A 20105-nucleotide genomic window follows, 5' to 3' on the forward strand; every position below is an offset into this window, starting at 1 on the left:
ACTATTCTCTAGTTCACAATTTGATTGTGGCATTTTGTTCGAAGCAAAGCTTTATAATTACAAATCATGCTTAGAAAACCATTCCAAATTTTTGCAAGTTCTTCATTCACCATTGTTTTCATTGGTAGTTTATTCCCTAGGTGACTTCAAATAATTGCATTGTATTTGCAATGATTTAGTAATTGAAGCTCAGTTCTCTGATAATAGTATTTGGGACTTAACTGAAATTAAGCAGAGAAGAGAAGACTTTAGCATATGGATGCTAGATAATGAGGTATAATCTGTTGATCACTTTTTCAGAAGTATAGTTGAGGTTCTTTTTTTATTTTTCTAGAATCTAACCATGTGAGGCAATTTATAGGCTGGTACATTCCTTGTAAGAACTAGAATAAAAAAGCCACCAAGAAGGTTTTCCTTGAGACTAACTGATTAGACCAATTCCCATGAACCAGATCACTTAGTGATTGATGCCCAAGTACAAAGGATTTCAACAACACTCTTTGATGATTTTGGGGGTCTGATAAGCATTTCATGGGTAGGAATCTTATGATGTGACACTTTTCTTGCATGTACTTTCACAATTTAGTGATGAAAATGGCTATGTAAATCTTATATCTCAATAGTTTTGATCTCTATGATGATGTTTAAATCATGGAATCCATTAGTGGTTTGACATTGGTTTTCACTTTTCATTTGTTTTCATTTTAGCATGATTCTATTTCAAAAAAAACATCTATACACTTCCCTCACACCTTCCCTATCACTAGAGAGATAGTAATTAGATAAGAAAGGAGCCCCTACCTCTCACCTGTTGAGAGAAAGAGAGAACTATTGCATAGCTAACAAGACAAGAAAGGATCTCCCTCACCTCCCCTTTCCAGAGAGAATTTTTGCATTGCCAAGAAAATAGGAAGGAGTTCTTTTGCATAGCCAAGCATACAAGAAAGGAGCCTCCTTGGATTTCAATGAACATAACATTTTTTTAATTTATTCCTACCCCAAAATAAGAGAAAAAGAGAAAAGAGAGTAAACTAGAATAAATTTGGTAACTTTCCACATTTCAAATGTGGATTATACCTCTAAACTATTGCATAGAGAGAGAGGGGGGTAGGGTGTTGCAGAACTATTGCATAACCAAGGAGACAACAAAGGAGCCTCCTTGTCTCCCGTAGCCCCACATGTGAGAGAGAACACTATTTCATAGAAAGGTAGGCAACATAGCAAGAACATGCACTAGAGTTTTCCCTAAATTGGGTGTTCCCAAAGGTAAATAACTGATGTTGTTCTTCTTGTTTATTTTCATATTTTCCATTTGAATGTATATATTAGAATCTATTATCAATAACTCGACATAATATCTATGTTGGTGACTTTGTCCATTGGAATTGGAATGTGAAAGATAGGTATGTACCAACATTTTATTCTATTTGAGAGCACATGCTTTTCCCTCTTGTTTTATGGTCTATGAAAATCCAAATGACTATTAGAAAAACCAATCTAAGAATGGTAGAATGATAATATCTTCATGAGTTGATTTATAATCTTGTGTCGTTTACATTGAAATATGAGTATAATAGGTTAAATTGTAGGTTCAGTTCTATGAGGGGTTAGGGTACATCCTGTTTGTGAATTTATGTGGTTGAATTCATAAAACATTCTTTTATATAAATTGATAAAGTTCATATGTTTATATAAAAAGAAAAGAGAGAAATATACATAATTGTAAAATAAAACTATTTCATATGAATTTATGATGTTTGATCAATATCAAGATAAACATAATAATATAAATATAAGATCCAATATAGACTCTATCTAGATCCATCAGAACCAGTTGGCAAATAGATTTAAGTATCACTAAGAATTTTTTAGTTTTATCTTCTATTATGTATTCTTCTTTCAAACTTTTGTATGAAAACTAGGGTTCTTCTATCCATGGTTACAAGAAAAGAGAGAATAAGTGCACATGATATAAAAGTAGCAACTCATGTTGAAGTAAACCATTCAAGATAATTCTTAGAATAGACAGAAAAACATAAATAGGAGTAATAGTAGCAGATACCTTATAATGAAGTACCAATTCGACAAAGAACTTGCATGGAAGGCAAATACTGGGATTTGTTAATAGGGTCTGGTAGATAGATTTGTTAAAAAATTGGGATTGAATTCATTTTGGATTCTGCATAACTTCATATGAAAAATTAAATTGTTGTTAATTCATTTTGGATTCTACATAATTTATTGTTAGTTTTTGACATAGCTTTTACATAATTAACATTGAAAAAACTAATTTATTGTCAAGGTAATCAATCTACGAAAAGGTCATCTAATCTGCCAGGCTAAAAGCATTTCAAATTCCATAGAGTAACTAATTTTCATAGTTATGCCTGATGGTAATACAAGACATAGTTTGGTTGCTTCAGTGTAACAACCTCAAAAATTGGGGTAGTGCCAAATGTGTGTGTTGTGAGTTTTACACTGCTTTTGCATGGGGCTACTTAAACCAACACCACCAAAGTGGCAAAAGATGCCATAGATGTTGTACATGTTTACTCTTCCATAGATTCATCACTTCCCTTACCTCACCATGATTCCTTATGTAAAGGAATACTAATTACTTAGTAAGGTTTGTCAAACATTAGGGTTATTATATTGCATATTAGTTTGACAGGAAAAAATGGTAATCAGTTTCTCATTCTTTACCCCTATCTTAATATTTTAGTAGATAAGAATATAAACTAAAAAAACCATCTCTTTAATACATTGAGTTAGTAAATTACATTTGTATGATACATTTTAGTGAAAAATGACAATTTGTTTGATTTTTCTTTGTGGGCAGGTTTTACAGGTTATGCTCCTCCACTCGGTAACAAGAATACCAAAGATAAAATTGCATTCAATCACATTGGATAAGGTTCAAAGTATTTCTAGGTATAAAGAAAATATCTTTTTCCTATCTTATTCAAACTATTTGCAAGGTACAATAGTGCTTCAATTATTTTTGGGAAAATAATTTTGTTAATATTCTTGCTGTCAAGATTCATTTTGTAATAGCTTCATCATGGCACCCTAGATGCATGTTTCTTAAATCCTTAATATAATACTTCATGGCTTGATCAAGCATTTGCAATTTCTCATTATCATATAAATTATAAATATTAATTCACAAGAAAGCATCATCAAAACCCAAAAAATTTTCTTCCTAACGATAATAAAGAACATAGTTGAGCATGGATAAAACTTCACAGTTTTTTCCCTAAATCATATCACTTAATAGTCTATTTGATTTATATCAATAAATCATTATTAAGCATCAACACTGACTGGAGTATTTTTCATTTCAACATATTCTTGCCCCATAACTGCCCATGCTGAAAGGTAGTTCTTTTGATATGTAGGAGATAATTTTCACATCAAGTCAGACTGTGATATTGCTGCCAGGATTTAACTATGTAGCTTTTGAGTCCAACTCATTGACTCATATTTCATGAATAGTAATTCAATATGAATCCATCTCTCTTGAGAATAAATGGAACACTTAGTACTCATTAGATCTAGGTGATGGTCATAGAGGTGAAGCACAGGGACTTCACGGGAGGTTACCGATCCTAGTACTACTCCAGCTTGAGTGTGCTTAACTATGAAGTTTCCTCCAGATAGTTCTTTTTCATCTTTTTTGCCCATATGAAATAAAAAACAACCTTTTCATGCTGACCTTTGAGACTACAATAATTTCAAATTATAAAACTAGACTTAGGCCTATATATTTTAGTAAAAAAATACTTTATGTGCTAGGTAGATAAGTAAAAAATTCTTTTACATATTATATGTTTGTAAAGATATCAATACTATCAATATGATAGGCATCTTACTTGAGCATATCCATATATAAGCTTTCATCTCTCTTATAATCACTTGAATTATAAAATATTGATGCTGATATAACCTAAAATATACTCTCTGAAAGGAAATATTCCTATAACATGATATATTTTTCTAAACCTTCAATAATTTTGTGGAGTTCCAAGTAAGTACTTACAAGAACAAAAATATTTCATCCAATAATCTTTCAACTCAAGCCTATTTAGGATACTAATATTTGTACATAAAGCCTATAGCTTAAGCCAGACACTCCAACTCCATGTATATGCATTAAAAGATATCACAAGAACATCATAGGCTGATTTATCCTTTCCATATTTATATAGCACAATGCCATACAAGTACATTCTGAATGCATCAAGAGTGTCATTACTCTAAGTACTAGATAATTTTTCTTCCAATCAAATGGCTAACCCAAATGAAAAGAAGTAGTTGAGGTTTGATATGAGGCAGCCTACAACCTTAACACTCTCTTATAGGAAATTGAACTTATATCTGGTAGTCAACAATAAAAAAATTCACACAGGTGTTAATATGATTGGAATTAAATGAATTAACCCTCAAATTGCCTACAATCATTCAAGAATGAAGCCCTAGGTATAGAATTTTCATGGATCTACATTAAATGTTATATCCTTTATTTTTATATCAATTTTTCAATACTTGAATAACTTAAATTCACTAAGATACACAATTTTAAAACACACAATAATTGAATTTGGTTATAAATGATGAATGTACACCTGTAGGAGTGATGTATGGTGAATGATATTCAAGTTTTATAGTTAGATTTGATAGTAGAAGTAGCATAGTAGAAATAATGTGAAGGTATATGATTTAGGGAGGTCACATGGTAGCTAAGAATAGTCCATTATGTGGTTGTAAAATCCTCCAATGTTGGAACAACCAAATATGGTCTCGACTAATTTGTACTAAGCTGCAACATAAATGCAATCCTCTGGCCCATCTATACAACATGCCTATTCTATAATGTCCATTGCTATATCTGCACTAATTTTGTCTTTGAATCATAAATTCCATTGACTAAGGATTCTAAGATGGATCTAGTTATAATTGAATACCTTGATATTCTTTTAACAAGATAACTCTTTCCAAATGAATAACTAATAATCTCTATTCTTTTTATCCATTTTCTTAACCCCTTATTTCCATATGAACTATATCTAATTAGTACTCTATCTCCTCTATAATGAATAAGTGATATTTTGTGTTTAGAACTAGTTCTATTATGATTTGGTTTTCTCTCCATCCAATGTAAATATTCTTTCTTCCTTATTACTCATGATTCACATTTTGAATGGATATACTAATGTTAACCTATCCCTTTATCTACACGACCGACTTGTTCACTACACTATAACAAGATTCCTTACTCCTTTTGTATTAAATCCAAGTTGCATATATATGTATACTGATCTATCCATTCCAAGATGTGTAAAACTTTCTTATTGCTAAGTCACCGCAGACTAGATTTGAATTGATAGCTGATTAGATTCATATACATTGAATTGGTCTTTAGCAGTTGATTGACCATTCCTTGGAAACTAGTCTCAGATTCATTGGATGTCTAATATTGGAGTTTTCTTTTGAAATTAATCACTAGATATAATGTTCATCGTCAATTTAATAGGTATCTCTGATATTGTCATTGATTATCACTTCACATTGATATCATTGTGATATTAACTAAGTAAGCCCACAAGATTTAGGTAATTATGACTTCCCTTTTCCCATATTGAAGCCTTTGATCACTGTACTTATTTAATTGTTATCATCAAATCTCTACTTGTTGAATGTATACATTGTTCAGTTCTCTTCCATCAATTATATATTGTTCAATATTTGCTAATCTCTGTCACATCTTTTACATCTGGGTCTTCACTGTAAATTGTGCCCTCTTGAATATTTTTGTAATTGCTAATGAGTGTATCCTATTATTGAATTCCCATTTATAATTCATTAGCATTTCTCCATCTTAGTCCAATGTCTTGTTAAGCCTCTTGGACTCCATACGTAGGTCTTGGAAATGATTGTAATCTACACCGAAACAACACTTTTCTAATATCTCTTCCTAATTACTATTACTTGGAAATTTACATTTTTGTCTTTGCTTAATAGCCCTGCATACAAAAAAAAATATCACTACAACTTACAAGGTAGGAAAACTAAACATTGCAGACAAAATAAAATTCTACCACTATAGCATAAACACACTACTATGTTAAGAATATAATATACAATTGTGATATTGCTATTAGGATTTAACCTTTTTTTTGAGTCAAACTCATTGACCCATGTTTCATGAGTAGTGATTCACATGAATCCATATCTAATGAGAATAAATAGAGCACTTAGTACTTATTAGATCTAGATAATGTTCACAGAGGTGAAGCCCCATGATTTCCTAGGAGGTCACCCATCCCAGTATTACTCCAGATTGAGCATGCTTAACTACAAAGTTTCCTCCATTGTTAAATCTACTCTTCTTGCAACCATATTTACAAAACCTTCAACAAGTGTTTTCCTTATGAACTATTCATTAGATATCCCCTTAAGCTCATCAACTGATAAGATAAGAAGACACACTTTATCAAGATGGAGAATGGTAAGCCCCTTAACATTATACAATATAGAGAAGAATACTAAATATATCATCCTGTAAAGGGAGTAGGTGCTATGTTCCAAATTTCTTTTGGTGTCAAAGACTATTTTATTCAAGTTAGTGGTATTGCAACTTGAAAATATTATTTTCCTTTATCAAGATGATATGTATAACCTAGGCAGATTTTGGATTCTCTTCAACTGATGTTCTTTAATGTCAATCCTCAGAGTCAATAACTATAGTTTTCCAATAGGATCTACATGAAATAAGGCCTTTAACTCATCTATTAGGATGTAAAAACATTGTATTTTATTTTCCTAAACCTGGTAGGAAACATGTATTAAATGACAAGAAAGTGACAGTATCAGTCACAAGCAAGGGTTTAAACAGTCACAAGGAAGGATTTGGATAGTCACAATAATGATAAAGAGGCTTTGTCCAAAATTAAAGGGTGTGTTGTAAATGAAAGTAATTCAAAGATGGGAAAAAATGTGCTTAAGATGGTGGATGTATTGGTTAAGGCAAGAATTTCCAAGGAGGTCAAACAAAACAAAGAGTTGCAGAGAATCAATGGGACTATTATAGGGAACCATCGCAAGTTAATTTTGTTTTGTTTGATTAAGAAGCTGTATTTTATGACTTGGATATGCATGAAGGGTGTGGGAAAATTTAGAGAAGAGTTTAGGAAGTGTCTAAGTGCATGGGTGGAAGTTACTACAAGGATCAAGAGGTATTAAGTGGTTGTCTTATTGTTGACTATCATTAAAATAGTGAGTAGGCTGTACTAGTCAAGAAGCAAAGTAAGGTGAGTTGTATATGTCTTAGTCAGTCAAGATAGAGTACAAGTTTCCTCCATGGTGAAAAAGAGTTTCAAATAGCCATAGTACAAGTCAAGTGTAAGGGTTCATCCAAGCAAGAATCTAGTAATAAGTGAATTAAAAAGGGTTATGTATGGATAATCATGAGCAATTGTATGCAATCAGAGTTTCAAGGTGTTATGAGATTTGGGATTGAACTTGTAATCAAAACCAAAAGGAGTGTTTAATTTGTCTAGGGAAAGATCACAATGTGATAGTGTGTGTCTAAAATTTAGGATTTGGGGTTGGAATCCAAAAGTGTATTGTGGACTATCATGCTGACAAGATTAGGACATTGAGAGTCCTTATCTGGTTGTGACCCAAGGTAAGGTCATTTGTGATTGGTTGATGGTTGTGGGGAGTATGTAAGAAGTTATCTATTAATAGGATGCTAGGGGAACCATGTAGAGAGTTGATTCAAGGGCTAGGATTTGAAGTGCGTTGAATAAAAGTAAAGGCCATGTATGTTGTTGAGCTGATTAAGTTATATTGTGAAGACACTCACTAGTGCAGGAGCACCTCACATAATCAATTTGGAGAAGAAGACTAGGAAGACTTTCAAGACCTTCAAAGAAAATCCAGAGGATGAAATGTACAAACCAGGTCAATAGATCAAATGGAGGATCTTGGCACCTATAATGTTATTAACATAATACATTTCTTCAATTAATTTGTGAGGCCCTCAAAGGACTAAAATGTTATGTTTGTAATGTCCATCAAGGGACTTAGAATTTGATTGTAATGGAATAATGTTGTCCAAGGTTTAATAAAGCTTACAATACTATTTTAGGAGTCTAAGCTAGGCATGAAATGGGTCGAGGTCAATAAGGAACAATTAGAAAGGAGTTATATATTTGAATAAAGCCTTTTATAGTGTTTTGAAATTCAAAATTTCAAATATAAATGGTTAAGAATGTGTTTGGAGGGAGTTTGTGTTTAGGATTTTGTTAGGCTTAAACTAAGCTCCAACTAATGACAATTGGTTGCATTAGTTTTTTTTTTTTTTTTTTTTTGGGAAGTTATAAGGAATCTTATATATCTCTATTATGACAAAGGAGGAGGCAAGTGTATGGGGGCATAAATAGGAAGAAATATAAAACTCTCAATTTTTGCAATTCTATTTACCTTGGAAGTATTAATTGATTGAACTAACACATATATGAGTTAGAAGAGTTTCTTTTATCCATTTTAAAATTGTTTTGAGCAAGTTTCAGATTTAACAGGTGTGAAAAACTGGTGTACAGATCTGCAAACAACGGGCAATAAGAAATACTCTTAATTTTGCATTCTCTTTATTTTGGAGGTTTGTATTGACTGAATTAGAGATCAATGTGGGTTGTTAGAGTTCTTCACTCATTTGAGGTGTTACTCAATGCCATCTAGATTGTGTTAAAGATCATTGGTTGCACTAGTTGTTGATTGACCCAGTGTTCTCTATTTATACTTGTGACTGTAGTAGAGTTTTAGGAATGGGGGTTGTTCCATAAATAGTTTAAAGGCCTTGTATTCATGGAATGAAAACTTCTAATTTGTATTATTAATTTACTAACCATGCACATGTAGACTTATGGGAATAGAAGTGATCATAAGAAAGGTGTAATTTGAAGGTATAATGCGATTGAAAGCCAAATATAGTAGAGAATGATCTGCTTGAGTTTGGAGTAGATTTTTATGTCTGAAAACAGATTAATATATTGAATGGAGTGTGGCTCAATCATCATTTGAGTACAGGGTGGTGTAGAGATCCAGGTTTTGAGAAGGCCCTATGGAATGAGGGTTTGGAGCTGAGAAGAGCCAAAGTTATCAAGTATTCAACATCATTAATAAGGCAGAGTACTGTGTACTTGAGTTCAATTTATAGGAGTATGGTATTGTCTTAAAAGCCTCTATGTCCAAGTTAGTTGGGTGTCTATGAAACCAATCAGTATTTAGGGACATTGTGATAGACCTAAACAAGCAATAGGCTTGAAGGATTTGAAAGTTGTTAGACACAAGTGTCTAGAATCTCTGAAATTAGAAACTCTTATTGTGTTTTGAAAGCCATCAATCTTCCCTCTGCATCACTCACAAAAGTACAAGAATGATCAATATGAGATCAAGGATGGATGGTGAGTTATTGATAAGATGTCAAGCCTAGTGGAATGAGAGTATTACTTGAAAATTAAGAGGTCCCAAGGTCTTGAGACTATGGGTATGGCTCTAGGATGATCCAATTAAAGGAGACAATAATTGTTGTTATAAAAAAAATTAAGGAAGAGATAATTTCATAATGGAGATTTATTCTGATCTACTAGCCTCTACCTAAAAAATGATTCCACTCCATTTTGAATGTAATTTAAAGGTCTTTCATGATCAATATTGAAATACTGATCCATTTATTTAAAATTTTCTTAAAACCTTCCAATTTAAGGGGCTAAGAGAATACTTATTGATAACTCTCTAGAAATTGGGAGATTTTTGAAGGCTCTTTTAAATTCTTCTAGTCTCTATTTGGATGTTTGTTTCCATTAACAAAAAATGGATGCCCTAGGTAGGCTATCGTGTGAGTATTCATTGTTAGTAATAGTTTATTGTAATATTTTGATTAATTATTGATACGTATGGAGGTACCAAAGGGTTCATAAGATTGAATTAGTATATAATGAGTTTGAAAATTCCCTCTATTATTGCTTGGCAATAAATTTGAGTTGCTTTAAATCTCTAATTTATAGAAATAGTAACCAAAATATCATAGGCAATAATAGTTTCAATTAGGGGGTTTTACTTTTATTAAGAGTAGGGACATCTCAGTTTGTATTCAATTTCAATGTTATATAATTTCTATTTTAATTTATTAGCTGATAGGCTTTCGCATTATTGTTGCCTGCAACAAGAATTTGTCTCACACCATTAAACCTTTCCTTGCATACCATTTTTCAGTCGCCAATAAACAATTTTCACATCAACTAATTTTTGGTGGTTGGTGAGTGCAGGCAGAGTGGGTGAGTAGAGAAAATGCATTCTCCACTCACCCACTGAACTAGATTGTGATGGGATACCAATGCTCATTAATTCTTATTAATGTTGAATTGTCCTTATTTCATGGTAACAATGTTTGTATTTTGTGAGATTATCAACCTTTCAATGATGGGTTACTAGTGTAATTTTTGAATCAGTGTCTTGCATAGTCAACTTGGTGAGCTAATGAAGTGAGCTGACATGGTGAGTGGGCTTAGAGAAGAAAATTAGTAGAGAAACTTGGAAAGCACACATAGCAAGCCAACTTGCTGAGGCAAGGTGGTAAAACAACTGGGTGAGTTGACATGGTGAGCTAACTTAAAGAGTCAACTCATTGAGGTGACTCGATGGGGGTGACTTGGTGGGTTGACCTAGAGAGTTGACCTAGGGGGAAAATTTGGTGAGCGAACTTAAAGAGTCAACTTGGTGAGCATACTTGAATTGTCAGCTTGGTGAGATGACTATAGGAATCAGCCTGGCAAGCTGATATGGTGAGTCAACTTAAAGTAGCGACTTGGTGGCGCAAGTTGGTGAGCTGACTTGTCGAGGCCACTTGATGAGCCGACTTGCTAAGTGTACTTAAAGACTAACCTTGATGAGGCACTTTGGTTGGGTGAGTTGATGAGAAAACTTAAAGTGTCAATTTGATGAGCGTACTTGAAAAAATGACTTGGTGACATGACTTGGTGGGGTGACTTCATTACCTGACTTGGCAAGCCAACTTGGTGAGCATACTAGAAAAGTTGACTTGGCATGTCGACCAAGTGAGTTTACATGGTGAGAAGGCTTAGAGAAGAAACTCTATGGGGAAACTTTGCAAGCACACTAAGTGAGCCCACTTGCTAGGGCAAGGTGGTAAAACCACTAGGTGAGTCAACTTCATGAGCTAACTTAATGAGTTAACTCGTTGAGGTGACTAGGTGGGGGTGACTTGGTGAGCTAACCTAGAAAGCTGGCCTAGGGGGTGGACTTGGTGAGCGAACTTAGAGAGTTGACTTGGTAAGCATACTTCAATTGTTAACTTGGTGAGCTGACTTAGGGAGTCAGCCTAGCAATCTAACATGGTGAGTGGGCTTAAAGTGGCAACTTGGTGGGGCAAGTTGGCAAGCTGACTTAGCGAGGCCACTTAGAGACATGACATGGCGAGTTGAATTGGTGAGAAAGCTTGATGAACGGACCTAAAGACTAACCTTGATGAGGCACTTTGGTGGGGTGACTTGATGACCAAACTCAAAGAGTCAACTTGGTGAGCATACTTGCACTAGTACATTTGGGTTCATTTTTTGATCTTTATTGGTTGAATTTTTGACCCAATTTTCAACCAAATTCAACCAACCCATTGGTCAAAATTTTTATGGTCTAAATTTTGACCAACTCACTAGTACATGATTTGTCTCAATCATATAACTAATTATATATTCTTCATATTAGTTACTGTTGGTGTTTTTTAGGAATTCTATAAAATAGTTCACATGCCTTGTGTATGATATGACATTTTGCATGCATCCTGCACTCTCTCTGATTCGGCTAATGATGGATTATGCAGAGTGATCTAAAACCATGATGCTAAAAAACACACAATCAAATCCAAAATGAACTTGCACTACAAATGGATTTTGGAAATTTGATATTGGTAAAATTGCATGCATGTCTACTAGGACAATCACAACTTAAACACATATTTGTCCTAGTAGACATGCATGCAAAATTAACAATATCATATTTCTACAATCCATTTGTAGTGAAAGTTCATTTTGGATTTGATTGTGTGTGTTTTTTAGAATCATGATTTCAGATCACTCTACGTAATCTATCATCAGTTAGATGACAGAGTGTAGGATGCATGTAAAATGTCATATCATAGGCAAGACATGTGAACTGTTTTATAGAATGCCTAAAAAAAATTTACATGTAGCTGTTGGTGGAAATTTCCACCTTCATTGGTAGAAATTTCCACCAATGCCTAATTTTTTTTCTACCTTTGTTGGTCAAAATTTCCACTTTCATTGGTTGAAATTTCTACCAATGCCTAAATTTTTTTTCTACCTTTGTTGGTCAAAATTTCCACCTTCATTGGTCAAAATTTCCACCAACACCTAATTTTTTTTCTACCTTTGTTGGTCAAAATTTCCACCTTCATTGGTCAAAATTTCCACCAATGCTTAAATTTTTTTCTACCTTTGTTGGTCAAAATTTTCACCAATGCACAAATTTTTTTCTACCTTTGTTGGTCAAAATTTCAACCTTCATTGGTCACAATTTTGACCAATTCCTGTTTGAACTTACACAATGGGTTTGGTAGGTTTTCGACCAATGCATTGGTTGAAATTTTGACCAACCAGTGAGTTGGTCAAAATTTTGAATAGAAAAATATCAACCAATGGGTTTGTCGAAGTTGGTCAAAATTTGGTCAAAATTTGGGTCAAATTTTTTTTGACCAATTCCTGTTTAAACTTACACAATGGGTTTGGTAGGTTTTCGACCAATGCATTGTCAAAATTTTGACCAACTAGTGAGTTGGTCAAAATTTTGACCAGAAAAATATCATCCAATGGGTTGGTCGAAGTTGGTCAAAATTTGGGTCAAAAATTCGACCAATAAAGGTCAAAAAATGAACCCAAATGTACTAGTGATTAGACAATTGTATCCAAAAATCTCCTTCTTTGGCATTGATGGCAACACAACATGTCATAGCACAATGAAATTTGAAAAAAATTATTTCTCTGATAGAAAATTTTCTCCCTCTTAGATTTTATGCCACAAACTTCTCTAATGTAGTAATCTCCCTCTGTAAAAGAATTACATAACTTCTTTTCCAAATAGTAAACTCTCCCAAATTCAAATTTCAAGAAAGATATGATAGTAAACTCTCCCTCTTTGACAACACATGCCAAAATGAGTAACAATGTATCTTTAGTACTGATTCATATGCAATGTTCCCATGACTATGCTGCATCAATTGATAGATCTTCAACTTGGTTCCTTTCGATGCATTAATCAAACTTTATTTTAGTGAGCTTTAAATAGGGGAATGACCCCTAACTTACCTCTTAGATACAAGAATACATCCTTAGGTAATGGCTTGGTGAATATGTCTACAATCTATTCTTTTGTATGTACATATTCCAATCTAATTTCCTTGTCCTACACCAATTCTCTGACAAAGTGGTATTTAATAGAAATGTGCTTGGTTTTGGAATGCATCATTGAACTCTTTGATATGTTTCTTACACTTGTATTATCACAAAACATAACAATTGGTTCTTTGATCTCAACCTTCATGCCTTCATACAACTATTTAAACCAAACACTATTAGAATAGTTCATTGCTGCCGCAACATATTCTGCTTCTACTATAGATTGGGATGTGCAATTTTTCTTTTTGCTTGTCCATGATACCAATATTTTTCCAACAAAGAATGCTCCACCACTTGTACTCTTTCTATCATCAATGTTTCCTGCCCAATCAGCATTAGTAAACACTTTCAAGTCCAAATTTCCTCCAAATTTATACCACAATCCATAATCTTAAGCACCTTTCAAGTATCTCAAGATCCTTTTGATTGCCATCATGCGATTTTCTCTGAGTTTTACCAAAACTCTGGCTACTATGCCAACTACAAGAGCAATATTAGGCCTTGTATGAACTACATACTATAATTTTCCAATCATTGATCTATATAAGGTCTGATCTACCTCTTTTGAATCATCATCTTTGGTAAGGTTTAGTCCAATACACATGGGTGTTCCAACTAGTTTTGAATTTTCCATACCAAACTTCTTAAGTATCTCCTTGATGTAGATACCATTCTTGCTCTACTAAATCTAAAGACCAACAAACAACTTGATCTCACCAAACATAGACATTTCAAATTCTTTGTTCATTTTCTCTAAAAATTCCTTTCATAGATCATCATTTCCTATAAAAAAAGTATCATCCACAAATATTTCTACCAAAACAATCTTGTTATCTGGTCCTTCCTTGATGTACAAGCTACTATTATCATTAGTTCTCTGGAAACCACTCTGAATAAGATAGTTATGCAATCTTTCATACCATGCTCAAAGGGTTTGTTTTAGACCATACAATGCTTTATGTAATTTGTAGACCATATTCTTTTTGTCTTGATCAACAAAACCTTTAGGTTGTTCTATGTAGACTTCTTCATCCATAGTACCATTAAGAAATGCAGATTTAACATCCATCTAATATACCTTAAATCTTTTGTATGCAACATATGCTTGTAAGATCTTGAAACCTTCCAATCTTGCAATAGGAGAAAAAGTATCAGCATAATCAATTCCTTCTTCTTAAGAGTAGCCTTTACACACCAATCTAACTTTTTTTCTTGATACCTTACCATCTTCATTCAACTTATTCCTGAATACCTATTTTGTTCCAATTACATTTTTATCTTTAGGCCTAGGTACAAGAGTCCATGTTTTGTTTTTCTCTATTTTTTCTATCTCTTCATTCATAACCTCAATCTAGCTTTCATTTTCCAATGCATCTTTGACATTTCTAAATTCAAAATCAGCAAGTAAACAAGTACCTCTTAGCTTACTTCTTGCCATAGCACCTTTTGATTTATCTCCAATAATTAGATCTAGTGCATGATGCCTCCTTACATACTTGGCCAATATAGGTTCCTTGCCTTTTGAATGAGTTACATTATCATCCTCTTGAACTTTAACTTCAGGTTTTGGTTGCTCTAACTTGGTAGGAATTGGCTCAATAGCTTTAGAATGTGACTCAGGTTCCTGCAACTTAGTTTGAACTTCTTGCAACTCGATGACTAATGAAGACTCGAGAGTAGAGGTCTCTTAATTTAAAGATGTATCTGGAACTATATCAAGTTCAATGTAAAAAAATCTCCTATAATCTTTAGGTTCCTTTTTGCTTTCTTCTTTAGTCCTTTCTAAAAACTCATCAACTTTCACATGTGCACTTTCTATGATTTTGTAAGTAGACGAATTCAAGTATCTATATGCTTTACTCTTGCAAGAATATATGAAAAAATATACTTTCAACACCCTGAACATCAAATTTTCCTTTTCTAGATTCTTTCAAAATATAACATTTACTTCCAAATACTTTCAAGTACCTTATATTGGGTTTATAGCCATACCATAACTCATAGGGGGTTTTGAATGAGTCCTTCTTTAGCTATACTCGGTTCAAGGTATGAACTATTGTGTTGATACCTTCCTTTCAATATTTGATAGCAATGTTCTTGTCAATCATTAGAGTCCTTGCACAATCCATGATAGATCTATTCCTCCTTTCAGCTATTCCATTCTTCTTAGGAGTTCCAAGGGCTGATACCTATCTTTTGATTCCTTTTTCAATGCAGAAGTTATTGAATTCATTGGAGACGAATTCACCACCTTTGTCTAACCTTAAGCATTTTAATATTTTCCCTATTTCTTTCTCTACTCTAGCCAAATACCATTTGAACTTCTCAAATGCTTCTAACTTTTCTCTCATGTACATAATAATCATCATTCTAGAGTATTCATCAATAAAAAGAATGAAGAACTTTTTTCCACCATAGCTTTCAATTCCAATAAGTCCACACAAATCAATATGCACAATTTCCAAAATATCTTTAGACTGATAGCTTTTACTTTCAAAGCTAGTCTTTCCCATTGTACCAATCTAACAATTCTTGCATAGACCAACATCAGGTTTCTTCAAATTAGGAATGCCTCTCACTTTTCTAAATTTTCTTATCTTTACCATGTTATCAAAATTCACATGACATAACCTTCTATTCCATAACCAACTTTCTTCAACTTGAGCAATAAATCATGAGCACTCACCAAGATCAAGATAAAAAAAGTTACCTTTTGTTTGTTTCCCTAATCCAATAAGCTTTCCTTTGTCATCCAGCACTCTTGCCTTTCCATGCATGAATTACACCTTGAATCTAATATTGATTAGATGTGCTACACCCAATAGATTATGTTTTAGTCCATCAACCAAATAGAAATTATCACATACAAGTTCTTTGCTTAATGAGCTTTGGCCTCTTCCTTTTATGCAACAAGGTTCATTGTTTCCAAACCTTACACTGCCACCATCATAGTCTTCAAAATGTTCAAACTTTGTTTTGTCACTAGTCATATGATGTGAACAACCACTGTCTATGATCCATGTATCATTTTTGCTCACATGAGAGATAAGTGTCATCTTATCTTCTTCATTATTATCAAATTCATCTTTCAGAACAATTTAAACAATTTCATCTTCACTATTATCAGAATCTTTAGAGTCTTTAGCCATAAAACATGTTTTCTTACCTTTGTCCTTGAATGATTTGAAATCTTTCTTGTCATTGCACTTGTGACCTTTCTTCTCATCCTTGCTTTTCTTGTTTCGGCACCTAGCTACAATATGACCAATTTCTTCACAATAAAAATGGATTAGGGGAATCTAGAATATTTCCTTGCTAGTAGAGCTTCAACAAATTCAAGATCACTGTTAGAATTTTTCTCTAATTATTCTTCACTTTTTTACTGAGAGTCCTTTACTTTCTTGCCATTTTCCTTGAGTGAAAGCTTAGCTTCAAATGCAAATTCAACATTCTTAGAGGCTAGAACATAATTGTCATAGTTATCTACCTCAAAGGGTGTCAACCTTCCTACTATGGCATCCAAATTTATCTTATGATTTTCTTCACATCTTCTTTCTTGAATTGTAGATACTCTAATTGCATAAATGGGAAGAAATGTTCTAAGAACTTTATTTACAACTATTTCCTTCTTAATAAATCCTCTAGAAGCTTTGATTGCATTGACACTTGCTTTGATCCTTTCAACTTATTTTGTAATGTTTTCATCCTCTCTCATCTTCATCTGATCAAATTGTCCTCTAAGATTTTCTTCTTTGGCTCTCCTCACATTGTCATCACCTTCATAGATATCTTTCAGCTTGTTCCATATTTCAAAGGTAGTTTTGTAGTCCTTGATATCATCAAATTCTTCATAGCTTCGGGCATATACAATGTCTATCATCATGGTGTTATGATTTTTCTTCTCAGCAATGTCATTAATAGATAATGTACCAAAAGGAGTTGTATATTCTTCATCAAGACATTTCAATCCTGTATCTCTAATGCAAGCTAGATGATGCCTCATGAGACCCTATCATGTTGAAAAGTTATCCCTATTAAGCCTTAGAATTTCTCTCTTGTAAGACATCCTGATCTTTAGCTTAGGTCCTTGAAAACCTTCCTACAAGCACTAGAAGCTCTGATACCAATTGTTGAAAATATAGATGGAGTAACTAAGAGGGGGGGGTGAATCAATTACTAAAAAAAATATCCATGGATCACTTAGATGTCTGATAAAACTACTTACTATTGTCAGTTGGTAAACATATAGAGAAATATTGTAATTCGGTAGATGTAGTGTATATTAACTTTAACAAATCTTAAACATTCATAGTGATTAATATGCAAGCATGAAAGAAATAACATGAACACATGAGACACTAGATTTAACATGGAAACCCAATATGGGAAAAACCACCACCAAGTAACTAGCTACTAATTTTCACTCTTCTAAAGTGAGCCCTATTAGGACCCAACCTAGTTAAAGGTTACAAAACACACTATTAGGTGTGACCTTGTTAAAAGATATAATCATCCTATTAAGAGTGGCCTTGAAAGAGTTCTTTAGAAAAATTCAATTGAATTTTCACCTTGTTAGAGGATTTACAAATGGTTGTTAGACCAACTCTATTAAGAGATTTAGGAATCACTATTACAATGGTGAGAAAGTAACAATAAAATGACCTAAATGAGATGTAACTAAATTGTTAATACAGATCTCTATTCTGCTTCACACTAGATCCTTCTTGATCAAATGAAACTTGTCTACTCCTCAAGGATATCTAATCATCCTTCAAATTCACTCACACTTTCTTCTTCAAACAATCAATACACTTGCATGCTCGCTCATTACACAATAGAATCTCAACTTGACCTTTCATATATACCTTTTAGATTAGCAGGTCAGCCCAATTACAAGTTACAATTACCAATAATAATTACTTTAGTCAGCTACAATCATTACTTGAAATAATTAAACTTTATTTCACAAAGTAACAAAATCTTTCATTGGTTGACCCTACTTGGTAAACACTATTCTTGAAAAGATTTCCTATATTAACCTATAGAAGCTCAGTTAACACTTTAAATCCTACATAATTCTTTGGAGACCAAGTGAACTCAGTAAACACTAACTTTCCTTGATTAACCATGAGAGCTTGGTTAACACCAATTGCTACCACATTTTCCTTTGATGCTTGAGTGAGCTTGGTAGACATTATCTATGTAGGGTAATTTCTAGGAATGCTTAGTAGACTCTGAAAGTTTCCTTGCTAACCAACTAAGCTCAGTAGATAATGACTCCCAACTAATATGACATTTGTGTAACATCAAAGACAACACAAAATTAGACAATTATATCTAATACAAGGACACTCCTAACAGGGTGATCTAAATCCTTTAATAGGATCATACCTTATAGTGTGTTTTGTAACCTTTAACAAGATTGGTTCCTAGCATGGCTCACTTTAGGAGAGTGAAAAAAAATAACTAGTTGCAATTAGTGGTTTTTCCAAATTGGGTTTCCACATTAAATCTTGGTGTCTGATGTGTTCATGTTATTTTCTTTATGATTCTACAACTAAGTTAATTAAGGTTAAACATACTAAGCATCTTAAGAAGTTATTATTTCAGTGTTTACTGAGTGACAACAATTCATAGTGTGAAATGAGTGTTCTTGTGTTAACTAAGTTACAATAGTATTTCAATTTTAATAGATTTTTGGCTTTGTATTTTATTAACATATTAAGGGATCTTGGTTTTATTTTTTGTGGTAAGTGATATACTCCTCCCCTCTTAGTTACTCCTCTTATATTTTCAACAATTTGTATTAGTTCTTTTGGTGCTTATAAAGAAGGTTTCAAAGACCTAAGCTAAAGATTAAGATGTCTTATAGAAGGGTGATTCCTAAGTTAAACAGAGATAACTTCCAAGCATGGAAAGAAATCATGAAGCTCCATTTGGAAACCATTGGTGAAACAAGTCTTAAGTATATGGAGAACAAATATGCAGCACCTACTAAAAAATTGACTATGAATGTTATTTTGAAAAATCAGAATCATAACATAATGATGAATAACATTGATTCCACTCTCAATTATGCTGAATTTGATGAAGTCAAAGATTGTGCTACTAGTCATGAATTGTGGAACAAGATAAAATATATCTATGTATGTGATGAAAATGTGAGGAGAGATAAGGAAGAAAGTCTTAGAGGTTACTTTGATCAAATGAAGATGAAAAAATATGAGAACATTGCACAGTAGAGTGAAAGAATCAAAGTTAGTGTGAGTGCAATTAGAGCCTTAGGTGGGAAAATTGATGATGTAATAGTGGTCAATGAGGTACTCAAAAATCTTCTTCCTATTTATGAAATTAGAGTGTCAGCTATTCAAGAAATGATATGTGATCCTAAGATGATATAACTTTGGATGCACTTTTGGGAAGGTTGACAACCATTGAGTTAGATAACTTTGATAATTATGTTCCTAACTCTAGTAACATTGAGTCTACATTTCAAGAAAAAATATTACCCAAGAATAAAGCTAAAAATATAGAAGTAAAAAGTTTGATAGTGAAGATGAAGATAGTTCTAATGATGATCTTGAAGTTATCGAAGCATTTCTTGCAAGA

At 33.0% G+C, this 20105-nt stretch overlaps 1 pseudogene; it reads right to left on the bottom strand.

Moving 5' to 3' along the window:
• Nucleotides 1-3040: 3040 nt before the first annotated feature.
• On the bottom strand, nt 3041-4283 carry LOC149561885 (anaphase-promoting complex subunit 8-like; annotated as a pseudogene).
• Nucleotides 4284-20105: the final 15822 nt, after the last annotated feature.

This window comes from Cupressus sempervirens, chromosome 4 (genome assembly GCF_028749045.1).
Source record: "Cupressus sempervirens isolate cs-2001-9-10 chromosome 4, ASM2874904v1, whole genome shotgun sequence".
NCBI classification, from domain to species: domain Eukaryota; kingdom Viridiplantae; phylum Streptophyta; class Pinopsida; order Cupressales; family Cupressaceae; genus Cupressus; species Cupressus sempervirens.